This window comes from Oncorhynchus nerka, linkage group LG22, assembly GCF_034236695.1.
Source record: "Oncorhynchus nerka isolate Pitt River linkage group LG22, Oner_Uvic_2.0, whole genome shotgun sequence".
Classification (NCBI taxonomy): Eukaryota; Metazoa; Chordata; class Actinopteri; order Salmoniformes; family Salmonidae; genus Oncorhynchus; species Oncorhynchus nerka.
In genome coordinates, this window is record NC_088417.1 from 14,005,620 (window position 1) to 14,025,359 (window position 19,740).

At 44.7% G+C, this 19,740-nt stretch overlaps 1 protein-coding gene across 10 annotated transcripts in view; it reads left to right on the top strand.

Annotated features, from left to right (window-relative positions):
- LOC115123979 (receptor-type tyrosine-protein phosphatase mu-like) overlaps window positions 1-19,740 on the top strand; it is a 399,895-nt gene that overhangs the window by 80,260 nt on the left and 299,895 nt on the right. The gene's annotated exons all lie outside the window — the stretch shown is intronic.

Genomic DNA, 19,740 nt, shown 5'->3' on the forward strand with positions numbered 1-19,740 from the left:
CTATTGGATGTTCTTATAGAAACTATAGTATTGCCAGCCTAATCTAAGGAGTTGATAGGCTTGAAGTCATAAGCAGCTACTGTTTGAATGAATGCTAACGAGCCTGCTGCTGCCTACTACCGCTCAGTCAGACTGCTCTATCAAATATTAAATCATATACTTAATTATAATATAATAAAAACACAGAAATACTAGGCTTTTTTTTTATATTTCCGGCGCCGACGGCCGCCTCGTTTCGTGTTCCTAGGAAACTATGCAGTTTTTTTTTTTTTACGTGTTATTTCTTACATTGGTACCCCAGGTCATCTTAGGATTCATTACATACAGTCGGGAGGAACTACTGAATATAAGAGCAACGTCAACTCATCATCATCACAACCAGGAATACGACTTTCTCGAAGCGGATCCTGTGTTTTGCCCACCACCCAGGACAATGGATCGGATCCCAGCTGGCGAACCTAAACAACATCGCCGTAAAAGGGGCAAACAAAGCGGTCTTCTGGTCAGGCTCCGGAGACAGGCACATCGCGCACCACTCCCTAGCATACTACTCGCCAATGTCCAGTCTTTTGACAACAAGGTTGATGAAATCCGAGCAAGGGTAGCATTCCAGAGAGACATCAGAGACTGTAACGTTCTTTGCTTCACGGAAACATGGCTCACTCGAGACACGCTATTCGAGTCGGTGCAGCCAGCTGGTTTCTTCACGCATCGCGCCGACAGAAACGAGCATCTTTCTGGTAAGAAGAGGGGCAGGGGGTATGCCTTATGATTAATGAGACGTGGTGTGATCATAACAACATACAGGAACTCAAGTCCTTCTGTTCACCTGACTTAGAATTCCTCACAATGAAATGTCGACCGCATTATTTACCGAGAGAATTCTCTTCGATTATAATCACAGCCTTATATATTCCCCCCCGAGCAGATACATGGATGGCCCTGAACAAACTTTATTTGACTCTATGTAAACTGGAAACCACATATCCTGAGGCTGCATTCATTGTAGCTGAGGATTTTAACAAGGCTAATCTGAAAACAAGACTCCCTAAATTCTATCAGCATATCGATTGTGCAACCAGGGCTGGTAAAACCCTGTATCGTTGTTATTCTAACTTCCGCGACGCATATAAGGCCCTCCCCTGCCCTCCTGTCGGAAAAGCTGACCACGACTCCATTTTGTTGCTTCCAGCCTATAGACAGAGACTAAAACAGGAAGCTCCCGCGCTCAGGTCTGTTCAACGCTGGTCCGACCAATCTGATTCCACGCTTCAAGACTGCTTCGATCACGTGGATTGGGATTTGTTCCGCATTGCGTCCAACAACAACATTGACGAATACGCTGATTCTGTTAGCGAGGTCATTAGAAAGTGCGTCGGCGATGTTATACCCACAGCAACTATTAAAACATTCCCAAACCAGAAACCGTGGATTGATGGCAGCATTCACGCGAAACTGAAAGCGCGAACCACTGCTTTTAACGAGGGTAAGGTGACCGGAACAAATGACCGAATACAAACAGTGTAGCTATTCCCTCCCCAAGGCAATCAAACAAGCTAAGCGTCAGTATAGAGACAAAGTAGAGTTGCGATTCAACGGCTCAGACACGAGGTATGTGGCAGGGTCTACATTCAATCACGGATTACAAAAACCAAACCAGCTCCGTCGCGGACCAGGATGTCTTGCTCCCAGACAGACCAAATAACTTCTTTGCTCGCTTTGAGGACAATACAGTGCCAATGACACGGCTCGCTACCAAAACCTGAGGACTCTCCTTCACTGCAGCCGACGTGAGTAAAACATTTAAACGTGTTAACCCTCTCAAGGCTGCAGGCCCAGACGGCATCCCCAGCCGCATCCTCAGAGCATGCGCGGACCAGCTGGCTGGTGTGTTTACGGACATATTCAATCAATCCTTATCCCAGTCTGCTGTGCCCATATGCTTCAAGAGGACCACCATTGTTCCTGTTCCCAAGAAAGCTAAGGTAACTGAGCTAAACGACTGAGCACTCACTTCCGTCATCATGAAGTGTTTTGAGAGACTAGTCAAGGTCCATATCACCTCCACCCTACCTGACACCCTAGACCCACTCCAATTTGCTTACCGCCCCAATAGGTCCACAGACAACGCAATCGCAACCACACTGCACACTGCCTTAACCAATCTGGACAAAAGGAATACCTATGTGAGAATGCTGTTCATCGAATACGGCTCAGCATTTAACACCATAGTACCCTCCAAACTCATCATCAAGCTGGAGACCCTGGGTCTCGACCCCGGCCTGTGCAACTGGGTACTGGACTTCCTGACGTACCGCCCCCAGGTGGTGAGGGTAGGTAACAACATCTCCACCCTGCTGATCCTCAACACTGGGGACAAGGGTGCGTTCTGAGCCCTCTCCTGTACTCCCTGTTCACCCACGACTGCGTGGCCAGGCACGCCACCAACTCAATCATCAAGTTTGCGGACGACACTACAGTGATAGGCTTGATTACCAACAACGACGAGGGAGGAGGTGAGGGCCCTCGGAGTGGGGTGACAGGAAAACAACCTCACACTCAACGTCAACAAAACAAAGGAGATGATCGTGGACTTCAGGAAATAGCAGAGGGAGCACCCCCCTATCCACATCGACGGGACAGTAGTGGAGAGGGCAGTAAGTTCCTCTGTGTACACATCACGGACAAACTGAATTGGTCCACCCACACAGACCGCGTTGTGAAGAAGGCGCAGCAGCGCCTCTTCAACATCAGGAGGCTGAAGAAATTCGTCACCAAAAGCACTCTGTCAGACTGTATCACCGCCTGGTATGGCAACTGCTCCGCCCACAACCGTAAGGCTCTCCAGAGGGTAGTGAGGTCTGCACAACGCATCACCGGGGGCAAACTACCTGCCCTCCAGGACAACTACACCACCCGATGTCACAGGAAGGCCATAAAGATCATCAAGGACAACAACCACCCGAGCCACTGCCTGTTCACCCCGCTATCATCCAGAAGGCGGGGTCAGTACAGGTGCATCAAGGCAGGGAATGAGAGGCTGAAAAACAGCTTTTATCTCAAGGCCATCAGACTGTTGAACAGCCACCACTAACATTGAGTGGCTGCTGCCAACATACTGACTCAACTCCAGCCACTTTAATAATGGAAATTGATGTAAAAAATGTATCACTAGCCACTTTAAAAGAATGCCACTTAATATAATGTTTACATACCCTACATTACTCATCTCATATGTATATACTGTACTCGATACCATCGACTGCATCTTGCCTATGCCGTTCTGTACCATTTTTGTTGAAGTAGTCTGATTCTATGATAAATTAACAGACACCGCATTGATTATATGCAACTCAGAACATGCTAGTTAACTTAGTAATATCACCAACCGTGTGGTGTAGTTTACTAGTGATTATGTGAAGATGGATTTTTTTATTTTATAAGATAAGGTTAATGCTAGCTAGCAACTTACCTTTGCTCCTTGCAGTCACAAGGTCATTTTGATGCTGCACTCGCGTAACAGGTGGTCTGCCTGTCACGCAGTCTCCTCGTGGATTGCATTAAAATTATAAACAAAAAGGCAGATTATCAATTGTAATAACTTGAAATCTGCCATGCCGATTTAATCGGTGTACCTCTAATAACCTCTTCCTGAGATGGGAGGGAAGAGGGTCGTAAAGGGGGTATAGCTACACTCTAGGGTGTCTCTGAATGGACACACTGGACCAGTGGGTTGTATGTGTAATAATGAGGCCCTCAGTCCCTCTGACCTATGGCTCTGAGGTATTTGAAGAGTGTCCAACAGGGGCTGGTGTCATAGTCAAGTCTCAAAGGGCTCACTGACTGGGCAGTCTCCCAGTCTGTTGTCTGTATTTAGGTATCACTTTGAGGCTTGGGACTTCCTCCATTACTAAAAAGATGGAGATGGGATTGACTCAGAGCTGTTCATAACGAGGTTGTAATGTGGTCAAGTAGTCACGGAGAGCTTTGGAGTCCCAGGGACTTTATTGTCCCCCGTATAGATTACACTATTCTGAACACATTACGTCTCTTTATGTCGGCAATTCATCTTTGAAACTTTACTGTTTATCCGAGACTGACAACCAAGCTGGCGAAATACCTTTAAAAGTTGGAAAGCGCACTGTTGTGAAAAATACATTATCTTTAAGACCAAAGAGGAGAAAGTTGCTTCATTAATGGACGAACCACATCTGTATCGCCAGCGTGCCTTTTTAGACGACACATGACAGATGGCACCTACATTCGCTTATGGCCCCCCCACGTCTAGGAAATCTGAACCTGGGGAATAATGGCTGTCTGAGGCAAGCCGTGAGTAGGATGCGCAGACGTTCTCATTTCTCTTCTGTAACAACCCCATCATGCATTACACCGACAAGTATCACTTTGTAGCGAGAGGGAGGGAACACATTCTGAAATGTGATCATCAGCGCAATGAGCACACCACTACTCTTCTCATCCATCAACAACAGACAGACTCCCGGTGTATCCAAACCCCCAGTAGAGTTAGCTGTACTGTAGCCTGCGAGAGCATGGTAGGGCCAAGTCATATGTCTGGGCCGTCTGTTCTGCCCCAATGAAATAATCCTATCACCCTGCTGTGACTAACGTGTCATTTCAGCATTAGGTAACGTGAGCACAACTGTGGAAAGAGGGTTAAAAGTGGGTGACCTGTGTAACTGCTGGCCTATCATTTATTTTATTTAACCTTTATTTAAATAGGCGATTCGGTAGAGAACAAAATGCTTATTTCCAATAACGGCCTGGTTAAAGTCGTGGACGAGGGCTGGGAATAAAACAATTACATAAAAATATATAGGACAAAACACACCACGACAAGAGACACCACAACACTACATAAAGAGAGACCTAAGACGACAACACAGCATGGTAGAAACTCCACATGACAACACAGCATGGTAGAAACTCCACATGACAACACAGCATGGTAGAAACTCCACATGACAACACAGCATGGTAGAAACTCCACATGACAACACAGCATGGTAGAAACTCCACATGACAACACAGCATGGTAGAAACTCCACATGACAACACAGCATGGTAGAAACTCCACATGACAACACAGCATGGTAGAAACTCCACATGACAACACAGCATGGTAGAAACTCCACATGACAACACAGCATGGTAGAAACTCCACATGACAACACAGCATGGCAGCAACACATGACAACACAGCATGGTAGAAACTCCACATGACAACACAGCATGGTAGAAACTCCACATGACAACTCAGCATGGTAGAAACTCCACATGACAACACAGCATGGTAGAAACTCCACATGACAACACAGCATGGTAGAAACTCCACATGACAACACAGCATGGTAGAAACTCCACATGACAACACAGCATGGCAGCAACACATGACAACACAGAATGGTAGAAACTCCACATGACAACACAGCATGGTAGAAACTCCACATGACAACACAGCATGGTAGAAACTCCACATGACAACACAGCATGGCAGCAACACATGACAACACAGCATGGTAGAAACTCCACATGACAACACAGCATGGTAGAAACTCCACATGACAACACAGCATGGTAGAAACTCCACATGACAACACAGCATGGGAGCAACACATGACAACACAGCATGGCAGCAACACATGACAACACAGCATGGTAGAAACTCCACATGACAACACAGCATGGTAGAAACTCCACATGACAACACAGCATGGCAGCAACACATGACAACACAGCATGGTAGAAACTCCACATGACAACACAGCATGGTAGAAACTCCACATGACAACACAGCATGGTAAAAACTCCACATGACAACACAGCATGGTAGAAACTCCACATGACAACACAGCATGGTAGAAACTCCACATGACAACACAGCATGGCAGCAACACATGACAACACAGCATGGTAGAAACTCCACATGACAACACAGCATGGTAGAAACTCCACATGACAACACAGCATGGCAGCAACACATGACAACACAGCACACAATACCTCTTCGACAGAGGGGATCAAGCTGAGTAGTATACCAATTTAGAGGCCAAGTCACGAAGGAAGGCTTGCTCATTAAATTTTTAGCAAGCGTCTATGACAAATCAGGACAGGTCGTTTTACTGAGCAGCCATTATGAACACCGTCTGTAAAACAATGATCACGAAGGTCATTACAGAAAACACCAGTCTGATACCTATCAGGATTATTTGTGAGGATAACATCGAGGAGAGTAGCCTTTTCTGGGTGTTTGGAGTTATATCTTTTGGGATTGGTAATAATCTGTGAAAGATTTAGGGAGTCCCATTGCTTTAGGACTTGGTCAGGTGGTTTAAGCATGTCCCAGTTTAGGTCACCTAGCAGGACAAATTCAGACTTTTAGTGTAAGGGGCCTGGAGAGAGCTTCGGGCAGGTAGGGTACAGGCCGGTGCTGATTTTTGACTGTTGCTGGGTGTTATTGTCCACCAAGAGCTATTTGAAAGTTTTAATGCTTAAAACCAGCAAATCATATTGTTTAGGGACAGACTTGGTGGAGACAACTGAGCAATGAAGGTGTTCTGCCTTGCCAGAAAGGTTTGTCTCAGTAATGACCAACACAACTGGATTGGAGCTGTGAACCCACACTTTCAATTGATCAATTTTAGGTAATAAGCTTCTAGTGTTGACGTGCAGAAAACCCAGGCTTTTATGAGAGCAGAAATCAGTGAAAGTTCATTAAAGCGTTTCTGAGTTAGCTCACATAAGCTTAACATGTTAATTAGCCTAAAATTCGGATCAGTCCAAAGTCTGCGGTGTGTGTATCTGTGGATGGTTTACTGGAGTTACTTCCTCCTTCAGCGTGAAGGAGAGGGTTGTGTGTTTTCTCTCTCTCTCCCCCCTTCTCCGAGGCTCTTGGAAACCCTTGACGGATAGTATCCATCGTTTGCACAAATAAGGTCATTGCCACAGTGATATGTGCAATTTGCATTCTCTCCTTCCTCGCACAGCCCAAGTACTGTTAACTGTCTGGCAGTTACTGTGGTGAATGACTATTGAGTATGAAATAGTAAAAGTGTCCTACTACTTTTTAGCGGTTGAACTAGAGTCCATTGCTTGATATCCACACTCCAGTGGAGTGTTATAACTGGTGATGTTCATCATGTCATTTTGTCATTATACACAGCTGGTCATAGGGTCCTTGTGCAGTAATGAAACAGTCATTGAAATGCTCCCTACTGTATATTTCTACACGACTCCCCTGTTGTTTTGAAATGGACTGCTATTACCTAGGCCAAATGGTATGTAGGCCAAATGGTATGTAGGCCAAATGGTATGTAGGCCAAATGGTATGTAGGCCAATTTGAACCTGTGTTATCGAAGCTCCTCCAACAGGACTTTATATACACTGAACAGACATATAAAGGCAACACGTAAAGTGTAGGTTCAATGTTTCAAGAGCTGAAATAAAATATTGTGCAGAAATTTGTTTTACATCCCTGTGTTAGTGAACATTTTTCCTTTGCCAAGATAATCCATCCATCTGACAGATGTGGCATATCAAGGAGCTGATTAAACAGCTTGATCATTACACAGGTCCACCTTGTGTTGGGGACAATAAAAGGTCATTCTAAAATGTGCAGTTTTGTCACACAACACATTGCCACAGATGTCTCAAGTTTTGAGGGAGTGTGCAATTGGCATGCTGACTGCAGGAATGTCCACCAGAGCTGTTGCCAGAGAATTGATTGTTCCTTTCTCTACCATAAGCCACCTCCAACATAATTTTAGAGAGTTTGTCAATACGTCTAACCGGCCTCACAACCGCAGACCATGTATGGGCGAGTGGTTTGCTGATGTGAACGGAATGCCCCGTGGGGTTTATGGTATGGGCAGGCATAAGCTATGGACAATGAACACAATTGCGTTTTATCAATGTCAATTTGAATGTACAGAGATACCGTGCTGAGATTCTGACGCCATTTTCCGCCGCCATCCCCATGTTTCAGCATGATAATTCACAGCCCCATGTCGCAAGGATCCGTACACAAATGTCCCAGTTCTTCCATGGCCTGCATACTCAACAGACATGTCACCCATTAAGCATGTTTGGGATTCTCTGGATCGACAGCGTGTTCCAGTTCCTTACAATATCCAGCAACATTGCATAGCCATTGAGGAGTGGGACAACATTCCACAGGCCACAATCAACAGCCTGATAAACTGAAGGTGATGTCGCGCTGCATAAGGCAAATGTTGGTCACACCAGATACTGACTGGTTTTCTGATCCACGCCCCTATTTAAAAAAATCCATAGATACATTTTCTCATGAACTGTAAATAAGAGAAATCTTTGACATTGTTGCATGTTTGCGTTTTTATATATTTCCAGTTGATCTATATTGATCTGAGCAAGCTTTTGATTGAATGGCAACCAAAAAACATGTAATGTTTCTCATAGTGGGTTTAATCCTGCCTCCCTACTCTAGCTGCTGTCGAGACTCGCGTTGTGATTTGTTGGCAGTGACAGAGTTAAGAATCTATTGTTTTTGTTTTGTGTTTTTTCCGCCACTACAAAACTATCCAATACTACGACCAATTTAATTGCAGGGAGCATGTTTCCCTGGCTAAACCAATCTGTGTTTTAATGCCTTTTCCTGCGCTGCGCCGGAGAAAAGAACAGCTCCTTTCAGCAGAAAACAGGCCTTGGCTGAGGCAGGGTATTACTGGCTCTGACTGTGGGTGGACTGTCAATACACACGCTACTGGAAATGAAGTGTGGAAAAGACATGCTGTCATCTGATTCTTTCCAGGCTTTTTGTGTTATTATTTTTCCTGGTTGATGCTCTTACACTGACGGTCGCATCAGAACACAAGTACTCTGCTGGAACAAGTACTGTACTTTACTGTTTTGTTAATACCACACATATGCCTTACATGGATTTAACCTATCATATTCAGATTAGTCCTTTTCCTCTCCCCACTGTATTGGTTCAAACGTTTAATGTCAACCCATATAAACGGAATTCGCTGCACTCAACTGTGCCGTACATTGGCGTCAAATACATGTAAAGAGGGACAGCGAATAAATGTGAAAATGTGCTTACTGCGGAATACTCAATGATCTGCTTTGGGTTCCATCACCCGAGGCCTGCGGGATGCGACACCTATCAGTCATGCTGGCTGCAGAAATGGGAGCTGCCAAGGAGACCACAATGGAGTCTCGCCTCTCGCACCACAGATTGATTCTCTCCAACCAGAAATGTCCCTTAATTCCAGTAGAGGGTGAAAGACGTCATTGAGACTGAACGTGTTCAATTCACACAACCTGGCTAGAAGACATGGTTACGCTAAGAATGGCTAACCTTCGAGGGGGTGGGGGGGAGCAGAGACTGCATTGTGCTCCTGTGGGACTGTTAGCTTATTAATATTTGAAATATGGCTGGTTTGTTATCAGAGCAGACACAGCTGCTCCCAGATAAATAAAGTCAGTTTCAGTTCATCAACACACAGAGACCTTTCATGTGGCACACACGATAACGACCCACAATGCACTTTGTTGGGCGTCAAGTGACCTTGCGGTCACATTCCCTCCATGCCGTGTTGTAAGACCGTATCCGACACAGCAGAAGACCTGCTATACAGTACACCTTCAAAAGCGGTGACTGAAATAATATGGCCGCTAACCTCTGAGAATGGCTGTTTATGGTGCTTGTGCAGTCTCTCCTCTGTACTGTATATGCAAGGACCAGACTCCGTAAGACAGTCTGAAGCATCTGTTTCCTCTTCACTCTGAAACTGAAAGTAGAGCCCTTGTTCGTATCCACCACCCTGGATGTTAAGATTTGAAACAAAATGGTGACTAATAAACAATGTCCATCTTTGAAAGGAAATGGACCCCAGCTTCCTTTGTGTGGGCTATGACTGCCAGTGTTTTAGAGCTGCGATCTGGCAGTTGGATCATTCCTTGGACAGTTACTCACCAGCTTAGATGCAGCAGATTGAGCCAAGCGAGCAGGGATGAAATTAAACTAGTGCAATACTGTATTTTTGTATTTACCATGACCCATCATGATACAGTACATGTCACTCCTGCTTTTCAGGTTTGTCTATAGTTTGTTCAGACAGTTGAACGATCCAAAACTGTGGGCACAGCATGACTTCACCACCCACTGCTGTGTGTCACTGAGTTCAGAGGCCCATCACACTGTCCTATCTGAATGTTCTAAAAGCCTCCTTACCAGTCGTCTCCCATCACACTGTCCTATCTGAATGTTCTAAAAGCCTCCTTACCAGTCGCCTCCCATCACACTGTCCTATCTGAATGTTCTAAAAGCCTCCTTACCAGTCGCCTCCCATCACACTGTCCTATCTGAATGTTCTAAAAGCCTCCTTACCAGTCGCCTCCCATCACACTGTCCTATCTGAATGTTCTAAAAGCCTCCTTACCAGTCGCCTCCCATCACACTGTCCTATCTGAATGTTCTAAAAGCCTCCTTACCAGTCGTCTCCCATCATACTGTCCTATCTGAATGTTCTAAAAGCCTCCTTACCAGTCGCCTCCCATCACACTGTCCTATCTGAATGTTCTAAAAGCCTCCTTACCAGTCGCCTCCCATCACACTGTCCTATCTGAATGTTCTAAAAGCCTCCTTACCAATCGCCTCCCATCACACTGTCCTATCTGAATGTTCTAAAAGCCTCCTTACCAGTCGTCTCGGCAAACATTGTCAGAGCAATTAGCCGGTGTTGCAGGTGCATCAGGGGTTTAGCGAGGCCACTGGTAATTCCTTTAGGCTGGTGGAGAGGCCACGGAGGCCCCCACTACCTCTGTGGCCTCTCCAGTCAGCCTAAAGTATTTACCAGCAGACTCGCTAAACCCCTGATGCACCTGCAACACCGGCTAATTGCTCTGACAATGTTTGCAGAGACGACTGGTATCACGTCCCCTAGCAAGATTTCAGCGCTACATTATGCAGAGCAGGAAGAACAGGAGGAAAGGGGTAGAGGGGAACCGGAGCATCCCCTGGGGAGGTGACATGATCTCCATTGCGGGGGTGAGGGGGGTAATTGGGACCATCAAGTGAATAAAATTGACTTTATTACATTAGAGTCGGGTCAAGGCACACAGTACAGAACCCGCCTGGCGTTCAGATGACTGCCGACTCATTCCCCATGTCTACACACACACACTAGGTTGTTTATCCATTCACCTGTCCTTCCTGTGATTAAGACTGATCGCCATGCTTGCGGGCAGCTGTCAAGCTTATGTTCCCATTATCATTCTAATTTGGAGGGTAAGGGAGACTGTTCGACTCTTCCTGATTCGCAAGAACATTTGAATTAAATCGCAGGAAAATATTGTCATCCATTACGCCGTGCTTATTGTTTTATTTTGGTCAGGCCTAGAATAACCATTTGAATCCTAATGACCTTGTTATTTTGATCCAGTGCAGAGTCTGTGGATGCGATCTGTTGCCCATCTCTCATCAATAAGTACCTGAAGCTGAGTACAAAACCAATGTCATTGTTTACACATGTATACAAATGTCTACTTGAAAAAAAATATTTCCACCCTGAAAGCTTTGTTTAATTGTAATGTGGAGGTTAGCACAGTGAGGTTAGCAACGGTCCTTGTTTATCCCTATGGCCAGGTTCTGATTGCTACCCTCGGTCATTGGGGTGATTGGTTGATGTCTGGCTAGGGTCCATGATGGGCACACGCCCCAGCACCCCCGTTATGCCTCCACAGCTGGATCCAGAGCAAGGCCCCCTTGTAGCCTGACGTACCTACCGAGGCATGACTAGATGTTCAGCCAACCACACTCAGGTCATCTCATGGGGCACCCTGGCCCTCATCCAAAGACTCATCCGAAGACTCGTCTTAGTGGCTCATCCATTCACTCAACTTAATTTAATTGTTTAATTTAAGGGAATTTTTGTTTCATTGACTCAATGATGGTATCGACCATCAGTGTTTTTGGACAGACCAATGATGGCCATGTTTTGAACGTCTCCTACTGCCTTGTTAAATAAAGGTTAAAAAAAATCAAAATAAAAGTTTGCATTTGAAGACAGGCTGCCAGACCTTGGAGGTTTTTTGGTAAGCAGCCGTCCGTTTCTGGAACCAGTCATATGGCAACCGAACAACAGAGTATTGTTTATTTTTTTACGGAGCGCCGTTACGCTGGTTGCTTCCAAACCGGTGGGTTAATTTCCGTGTTAAAGGGGCTTATCAGTGTTGGCCACATGAGTGAGAGCAGCCATATCACGTCAGGCCTTTGAACACGACTCCCCCCGTCAGTCAGTCATTCACTGGGGTCTAACTAACTTCTTTTCATGCTGCTGCCATGGGGACCGACTGTTATTACAAAACCACCTATCAGAGCGCACATGGCTGTAATTAAAACCTTGCCCACTAATTCCAGACAAACACAGATGATGCCAAGAGGACCCAACCGGGACCCTCTCTCACCCATGTCCCCCCCTGCCCTTCGTTGCTCATCACTGCTCATCGTTCGTTCTCTCACCACATTCGTTCTCTCGCTCTATCTTGGTTGCCAGTTGCAAACTGTGCCTTTTTTGTTGCTTTTGTGGTGGCCATATTTTTGTCAAAGTCAGGAAGTCACACACAACATCTTTTCCGAGGCGCACGCACAACCTCCTTTTCCGAGCTTGTGTTGTAGTACAGTCTCTTAGACGGGACCTGTAGGTCAATCCCTCCCTCACACACACACACACACCACAACCCCCTCTTCACTAATAAACTACTAAGCTCACTTCAAAAGTGCCCACCTTCCAGACAGGAAACGTCTCTCTGTCAGCATAGGTCCTGTAATGTGGGACTGGGGAGGCGGGTCAGTGTTGAGTTGATCGGCTCCTTGGGGGTGAGCTGTGTCAGAGAGAAGGGAAGGGAGTGAACAGACTGCAAGAGCAGCTGAGGGGGTAGAGAGTAGAGGTCGACCGATGATGCCGATTATTGGAGGACCAAAAAAGCAGATACCGATTTAATCGGCCGGTTTTAATAAAATACTTCTTTTTTTTTGACAATGACAATTACAACAATACTGAATGAACACTTATTTTAACTTAAAAGGAAGTTCAGAATTCATGCAGATTTTCGCAGCTTTTTGTTAAAAATCGCGCAACATTTCAGCGCCCTGCTATTCATGCCAAGAATATAGTACATGCATATGATTAGTGTGTGTGGATAGGAAACACTCAGACGTTTCCAAAACTGTTTAAATCACGCCTGTGCCATTTACAGAACGTGCGTTTCATCGAAAAGTGCATGAAAATCTGTTCACTGAAAATGGAAAAATATATTCTTCCGCGACTACAGGCAATTGTTAAAAGCGAACAGAATTACATAGAGCCGAGTTTTCATTGGCTACAGCTTCCCCAGGTTGTCTAGAGTCACGTCATTTGTTGCGCAATTGATTCTTGGTCTAACCGAAACAATGGAACTCCTTTCCTACTGTCCCCGCCCAGAGTTTGGTGCGACTTTTTCAAGACAGCATTTTTTCCACAGACAAGCTAATCTTTTCACATCGCGTCCTGAGGATTTTTATCGCTTATTAAACGTGTACTAATACCTAAAGTTGCATTACAAAAGTATTTCGAAGTGTTTTGTGAAAGTTTATCGTCGACTTTTTGAATTTAAAAAAATTACGTTACGTTATGAAACGCTGTTTTTTTTTCTTTACTCGCGACGGAGTCGTAGTTCGATATCTAGGCTATTTATGGACCGATTTAATCGAAAAAAGACCCTAAATGATGTTTATGGGACATCTAGGAGTGCCAAGAAAGAAGCTCGTCAAAGGTAATGAATGTTTTATATTTTATTTCAGCGTTTTCGTTTGCGACGGATAACGCAAAATCTGTTGTTTTTGGTGACGGTGGAGTATTTTGAGGGTGCATGGTATCAGATAATAGCTTCTCATGCGTTCCCCGAAAAGCATTTTACAAATCTGACTTGGTCGATAGATTCACAACGAGTGTAGCTTTAATTCAGTATATTGTATGTCAATTTTAATGAAAGTTTGAGGTTTATCAACCTCCATGGTGGCGCTCTTGAGCATTTCTGCTGATTGTGGTCCCCACTTCGGTACCACGTCCTCAACAAGTTTTAATATAATACATAAATAAAATCAATTTAGCCTCAAGTAAATAATGAAACATGTTCAATTTAGTTTAAATAATGCAAAAACACAGTGTTGGAGAAGAAAGTAAAAGTGCAATATGTGCCATGTAAGAAAGCTAACGTTTAAGTTCCTTGCTCAGAACATGAGAATATATGAAAGCTGGTGGTTCCTTTTAACACGATTCTTCAATATTCCCAGGTAAGATGTTTTGGTTGTAGTTATTATAGGAATTATAGGACTATTTCTCTCTATACCATTTGTATTTCATTAACCTTTGACTATTGGATGTTCTTATAGGCACTTTAGTATTGCCAGAGTAAAAGTATAGCTTCCGTCCCTCTCCTCGCTCCTCCCTGGGCTCGAACCAGCAACACAACAACAACAGCCACCATCGAAGCAGCGTTACCCATGCAGAGCAAGGGGAACAACTACTAGAAGGCTTAGAGCGAGTGACGTTTGAAACGCTATTAGTAACTAGCTAGCCATTTCACTTCGGTTACACCAGCCTCATCTCGGAAGTTGATCGGCTTGAAGTCATAAACAGCGCAATGCTTGACGCACAACGAAGAGCTGCTGGCAAAATGCACGAAAGTGCTGTTTGAATGAATGTTTACTCGCCTGCTTCTGCCTACCACCGCTCAGTCAGATACTTGTATGCGTGTATGCTCAGTCAGATTATATGCAACGCAGGACACGCTAGATAATATCTAGTAATATCATCAACCATGTGTAGTTAACTAGTGATTATGATTGATTGTTTTATAAGATAAGTTTAATGCTAGCTAGCAACTTACCTTGGCTTACTGCATTCGCGTAACAGGCAGTCCCCTTGTGGAGTGCAACGAGAGAGAGGCAGGTCGTTATTGTGTTGGACTAGTTAACTGAAAGGTTGCAAGATTGGATCCCCCGAGCTGATAAGGTGAAAATCTGTCGTTCTGCACCTGAACGAGGCAGTTAACCCACCGTTCCTAGGCCGTCATTGAAAGTAAGAATGTGTTCTTAACCGACTTGCCAAATTAAATAAATAATAAAATAAAAAAAATGTATCGTCAAATCGGCGCCCAAAAATACAGATTTCCGATTGGAATCTGCCATTCCGATTAATCGGTTGACCTCTAGTAGAGAGTCACATTCACTTTCTATAACCCTGACCATACACCTCTCCTCCCTCTGCCATGTCTGTTTTATTGTACTGATCCAGAACTGCTATCCCTCAGTGTGAAACTGTAAGGGTCTGTCACGTTCAACCATTTGAAGATGAACCTTGTAAGAGATTGATGAAGTAGATTTGTAATGGAATCTACCATACGGTAATCCACATTTCAGATAGTGTTTTTCCCTACATATCTTAAAACCAAAACCTATAGTCGAAAATCATGGCCCAATTCCCAAAGATGTCATTCTTCTCATGTGGAAGAACGATTATTTCTGTCTTCCCCGTGAAATTGAAAATGTTCAGTCTGAAACAAACCTGGTAATAAAATAAAGTTGGCAGTCTATTTCAGCTGTTCCCCCCATGTACCCGGTCTTGTTATTGGGGCTTGTGAGCAGCATTACATTTGTCTGATTTTCCAGTTTGTGTGTCCAGTCGAGCTGCTGTCGAATGGTTAAATGGAGCTTGCCAGCAGTAGGGCTGTTCAATTTCGCTGGCTGGCTGGCCCTTCTGCACGGAGAATTATGGCCTGAAATAATGCACTCGACAGGAAGAGAATGAAAATCTCTGCTTGAGGTGTTACTGGGCGTCCTCTTCCAGGCGCCGCGTTAATTAAAATATACATTTATTCCCTGTATCAATGTATGGCTTATTTCCCTGTTATCTCCATTACCCTGGCTTCACAACACCAGCCTGTCACGCCCAGTGACTAAGGTGGGCATTCTATGTTCCTTTTTCTATGTTTTTGTATTTCTTTGTTTTTGGCCGGGTATGGTTCTCAATCGGACAGCTGTCTATCGTCGTCTCTGATTGAGAACCATACTTAGGTAGCTCTTGCCCACATGGGTTTTGTGGGTAGTTGCTTTCTGTTTTGTACCTGACGGAGCTGTTTCGGTTGTTCTTTTTTGTTACTTTGTATTTAGTGTTCAGTTCTATTTAATAAATGACGAACACGTACCACGCTGCGCTTTGGTCCTCACCTTCCACCAACGACCGTTACACAGCCTAGTAGCTTGGCGGAGCGCCTCTCATTTTCAGGACCGCGTTGTTTTCCTAATGGGCATCTCTGCTTGAGATGGCACCTCTTTAAATTAGATGAGCCGGTGATGGTGAGTAGAGGAGCGAGGCGCTTCACGGGGACACGTCTGTGTGCCGCCTCAGCTTTGGAATGTGATTTGTTGCAGGGTCAGGTGCCATAAATCGGTGCTCCCCACAGTCACCAGTCAGCAGGGTCGCGCAGTGTCTCGCGACACAGAGGGGGAACTAGTTACAGCCGCAGCCGCGAGGTTAAAATATTTTACAAAGGGGAAGTCCCAATAAATCACCACACTTTTCACTCCCTCCCCGGAGCCCTCTGCACATCAGCCTTGGCTCCTTGAGTGTGTGTGTGTGTGTGTGTGTGTGTACGTGCTTGTCGGACACTGCCTAAATGCAGTAGTTGGAATGCATATCTCCAACAGCTTGTGTCTGAGTCATGGCAAAGGTATGGCTGTAGCGCAATTTGAATGCTACATTTTTTAAATGACTATTTCCTATCAGATTGGTTGAACTTAATTGGTCTAAACGACCTATAAGGTTAACACTGCAATAAAGCATATCTCACTGGAGATCAGAGCCGTACATCTACTTCCTGTGGTCTCATTTTCATTTGAGTGGTGAAAACAACTGTAGGAAATTATACCTGACGGAGTTCTGAGGAGGAGAGCTGAAGTGATTGATTTTAATGGTAATAAGTGTACCCAGTGAAAGTAGTCCCTTTCATCTCAGCGCTACGGTAACGAGACACAGCCTCTGACGTCCCTTCCACTCCGTCTGGCCTCCGGCAATCACAGACGGAGAGTCCCAGGTACTGGGCCACAATTATCAGCCATTATCATCAGTTTATCAATTTAATAAGGCAATGACAGAACAAAGACGGGCACTTGAAAGCAAGTTCTGGGAGGGAGGTGTGCTCTCTTTTGTCAAATGGGGAGACCGTTCCGTGACTCTCCCGCAGCCGTGAAAAAAAAAATGGCTCCACCAGCACTATCAATAAAAGGGCATAACCTTCATAAATTATACACCTGACGATAATCGGCATCATACAACCATGCTCCAGGAGATTGATGTGATGGATAACTATTTATGTATAACACAACCAAACTTTGAAAATGATACTATACACGCCATCAGCTGCAAGTTTCAAACACACAGCCTTAAGCCATGGAAACTGAGGCGTTAGAGGATAGACATTTCTACTCTTCTCAATTCTTCTCTTTGGAAATGAGCCATAAATAGTCAACCTGTTTGACTAGATACAGTTGTGGCCTGAAGCGAAGGCTGCATACCTCCTATAGATCACAAAGACACAGGCTCTTTCATTGCAAAGACCTCCCACATCATATCAGCAAATAACTCTTCTGTATCATCGCAGAGGAACACTGGAAACTTAACAGAGGTGAACATCGAAGACAATACCCACACAATAGAGACCTTACGACACACAGTATTGCAGTTTGCATATCTGATCAGCACACAAGGACTTTCCTGTGTCAGTCTTCCAAACCCATACTTCCCTGCGCCCCCCCCCACCCCCCATTATTTTGACTAGACAGATCTGTCAATTTCTAAGGAAACAGATGGTATACATGGCAGAATTATTTGCAGGTGTTCACACAATCCACGGAAGCTGTTTAATTTTGTGAGACTGAAATGTATTATTTTCGTAAAACACTGTCTCAGGGTTATGGGACTCCTGGGTAAAGAGACGCGTCACTAAAAGCTCTGCCTTGACGGACTTGAGAAGAAACTACCTGTACACAATGGACTCTGATGAACAACTTCTGCTCAACAGAGCTAATTTATGTCATGTGTCACTTTGACTCAGTCATTGACTGACTACTTACTTACATCCTTTGTTGTCCCCATGGGGAAATTTTGTTGCGGTGTCATGTACACGTTTTAAAGTGGTGTTTTAAATGCTAAACAAAATTGACAATACAACTTTCATAACAGTTACATACCAATAAAAAGAGACTAGCCTGCTGGCCTTACTGGGTCAATAGGAACATGAGCCCGAGCTATTTAGGAGGGATATCACACCTGGCACAAATGACTGTAGTTGTGTTTTTCCTGCTGAGGGGTGCCCTATACCTGCGCCCAGAGGGGAGTAGTTCAAAGTCCGGGTACAGGGGGTGGCTTGGGTCTAAAATAATTTTGTGAGCCTTGCGGAGGGCCCTGACCTTAAAGATCTCATCCAGGCCTGTCTGTTTGACTCCAAGTACCTTCCTTGCTGTGGTGATAATCCTTCTCAGCATATTTCTCTGGCTGACAGTGGCATTGTCAAACCAACAAACAATACAAAAAGTTAAAATACTCTCAATGAAAGGCAGCGAAGGTGGCACATTGTTTTTGCTGCACCTTATGTTGGGTGTTCGTAGTGACTAGTTACGTTTGTGACAAAGGTTGAATCCTTGGAGACCATAGTCAAAATCCAGATTTGAGATGGTGATTCAGAAAAGTCTTTCCATGATTTGATTGTACATGAATCACAGCAATCAGATGTCTCCTGTCCTTACCTTCTCTGCTGGAGTTGATTTGACATTGTGGCCTGGAAGTGCATACTCAGCAGAGACTCTCTGGGAGTGGGTTCTCAGCTAAGACTGTGCTTAACCTCAAGGTGCACAGCACCTGCTGAAACTTACATTTTAACAAGGAGGAAAAGTTAAGAGGGATTAGAGGCACAAATCCTGGAGTGGCGCGAGCGATCGAAATCAGCCCAGTCCTCCACGTCGCCCATTTGGAAAATGTTGTTCGTTCCCCGCTCCGAGCGACCTCTGAGTCGGGAGGTGTGCGGTGTCGAAAGAGTGAAGAGCAGTTCTCTCCAGCCGAAATCCAACCGCGGGTAATGATTTCAAAGTTCAGGACCCGACAGCGTTCGGCCATAATGATGGTCGCAGTCATTACGCCAAATGACATCGAACATGCTGCACTGGCCACCCCCTTCATCGTTTGCTGGAAAAAAAGCTAATTGGAAAAATGTAGTACCTCCAACCTCTGCTCTTTGATTAGCACTCGCTCTAGACTCAGAGTGCACGTCCCTGTGAGCTACATGAGTTGATACCGGGACTATAATGTGAGAGCTCTATTTAATGCAGTATTTAGTGAAATAGCTTTGAAGTCGTTGATACATGGGTAGAAAGGTGAAGGTTTCCAGCAGGAGATGGAGACATTGGAGACAGTCCAGATGGTGATTATGGAAGGTGTAACAGGCAAGGAAAATTGACGGTTACAGTCAGTCTTCCATGCTTGGACTGCGCAATTAGAATAAATACCAACGCCTAAGTGAGTGAATTAGATTTGGCTCCTCCAATTTGTGGGATGAAATTAAATAGTGCCTTGCAAAAGTATTCTTTACATTTTGTTATGTTTCAAAGTAAGATTACAATAGATTAAATTGTCATTTGTTGT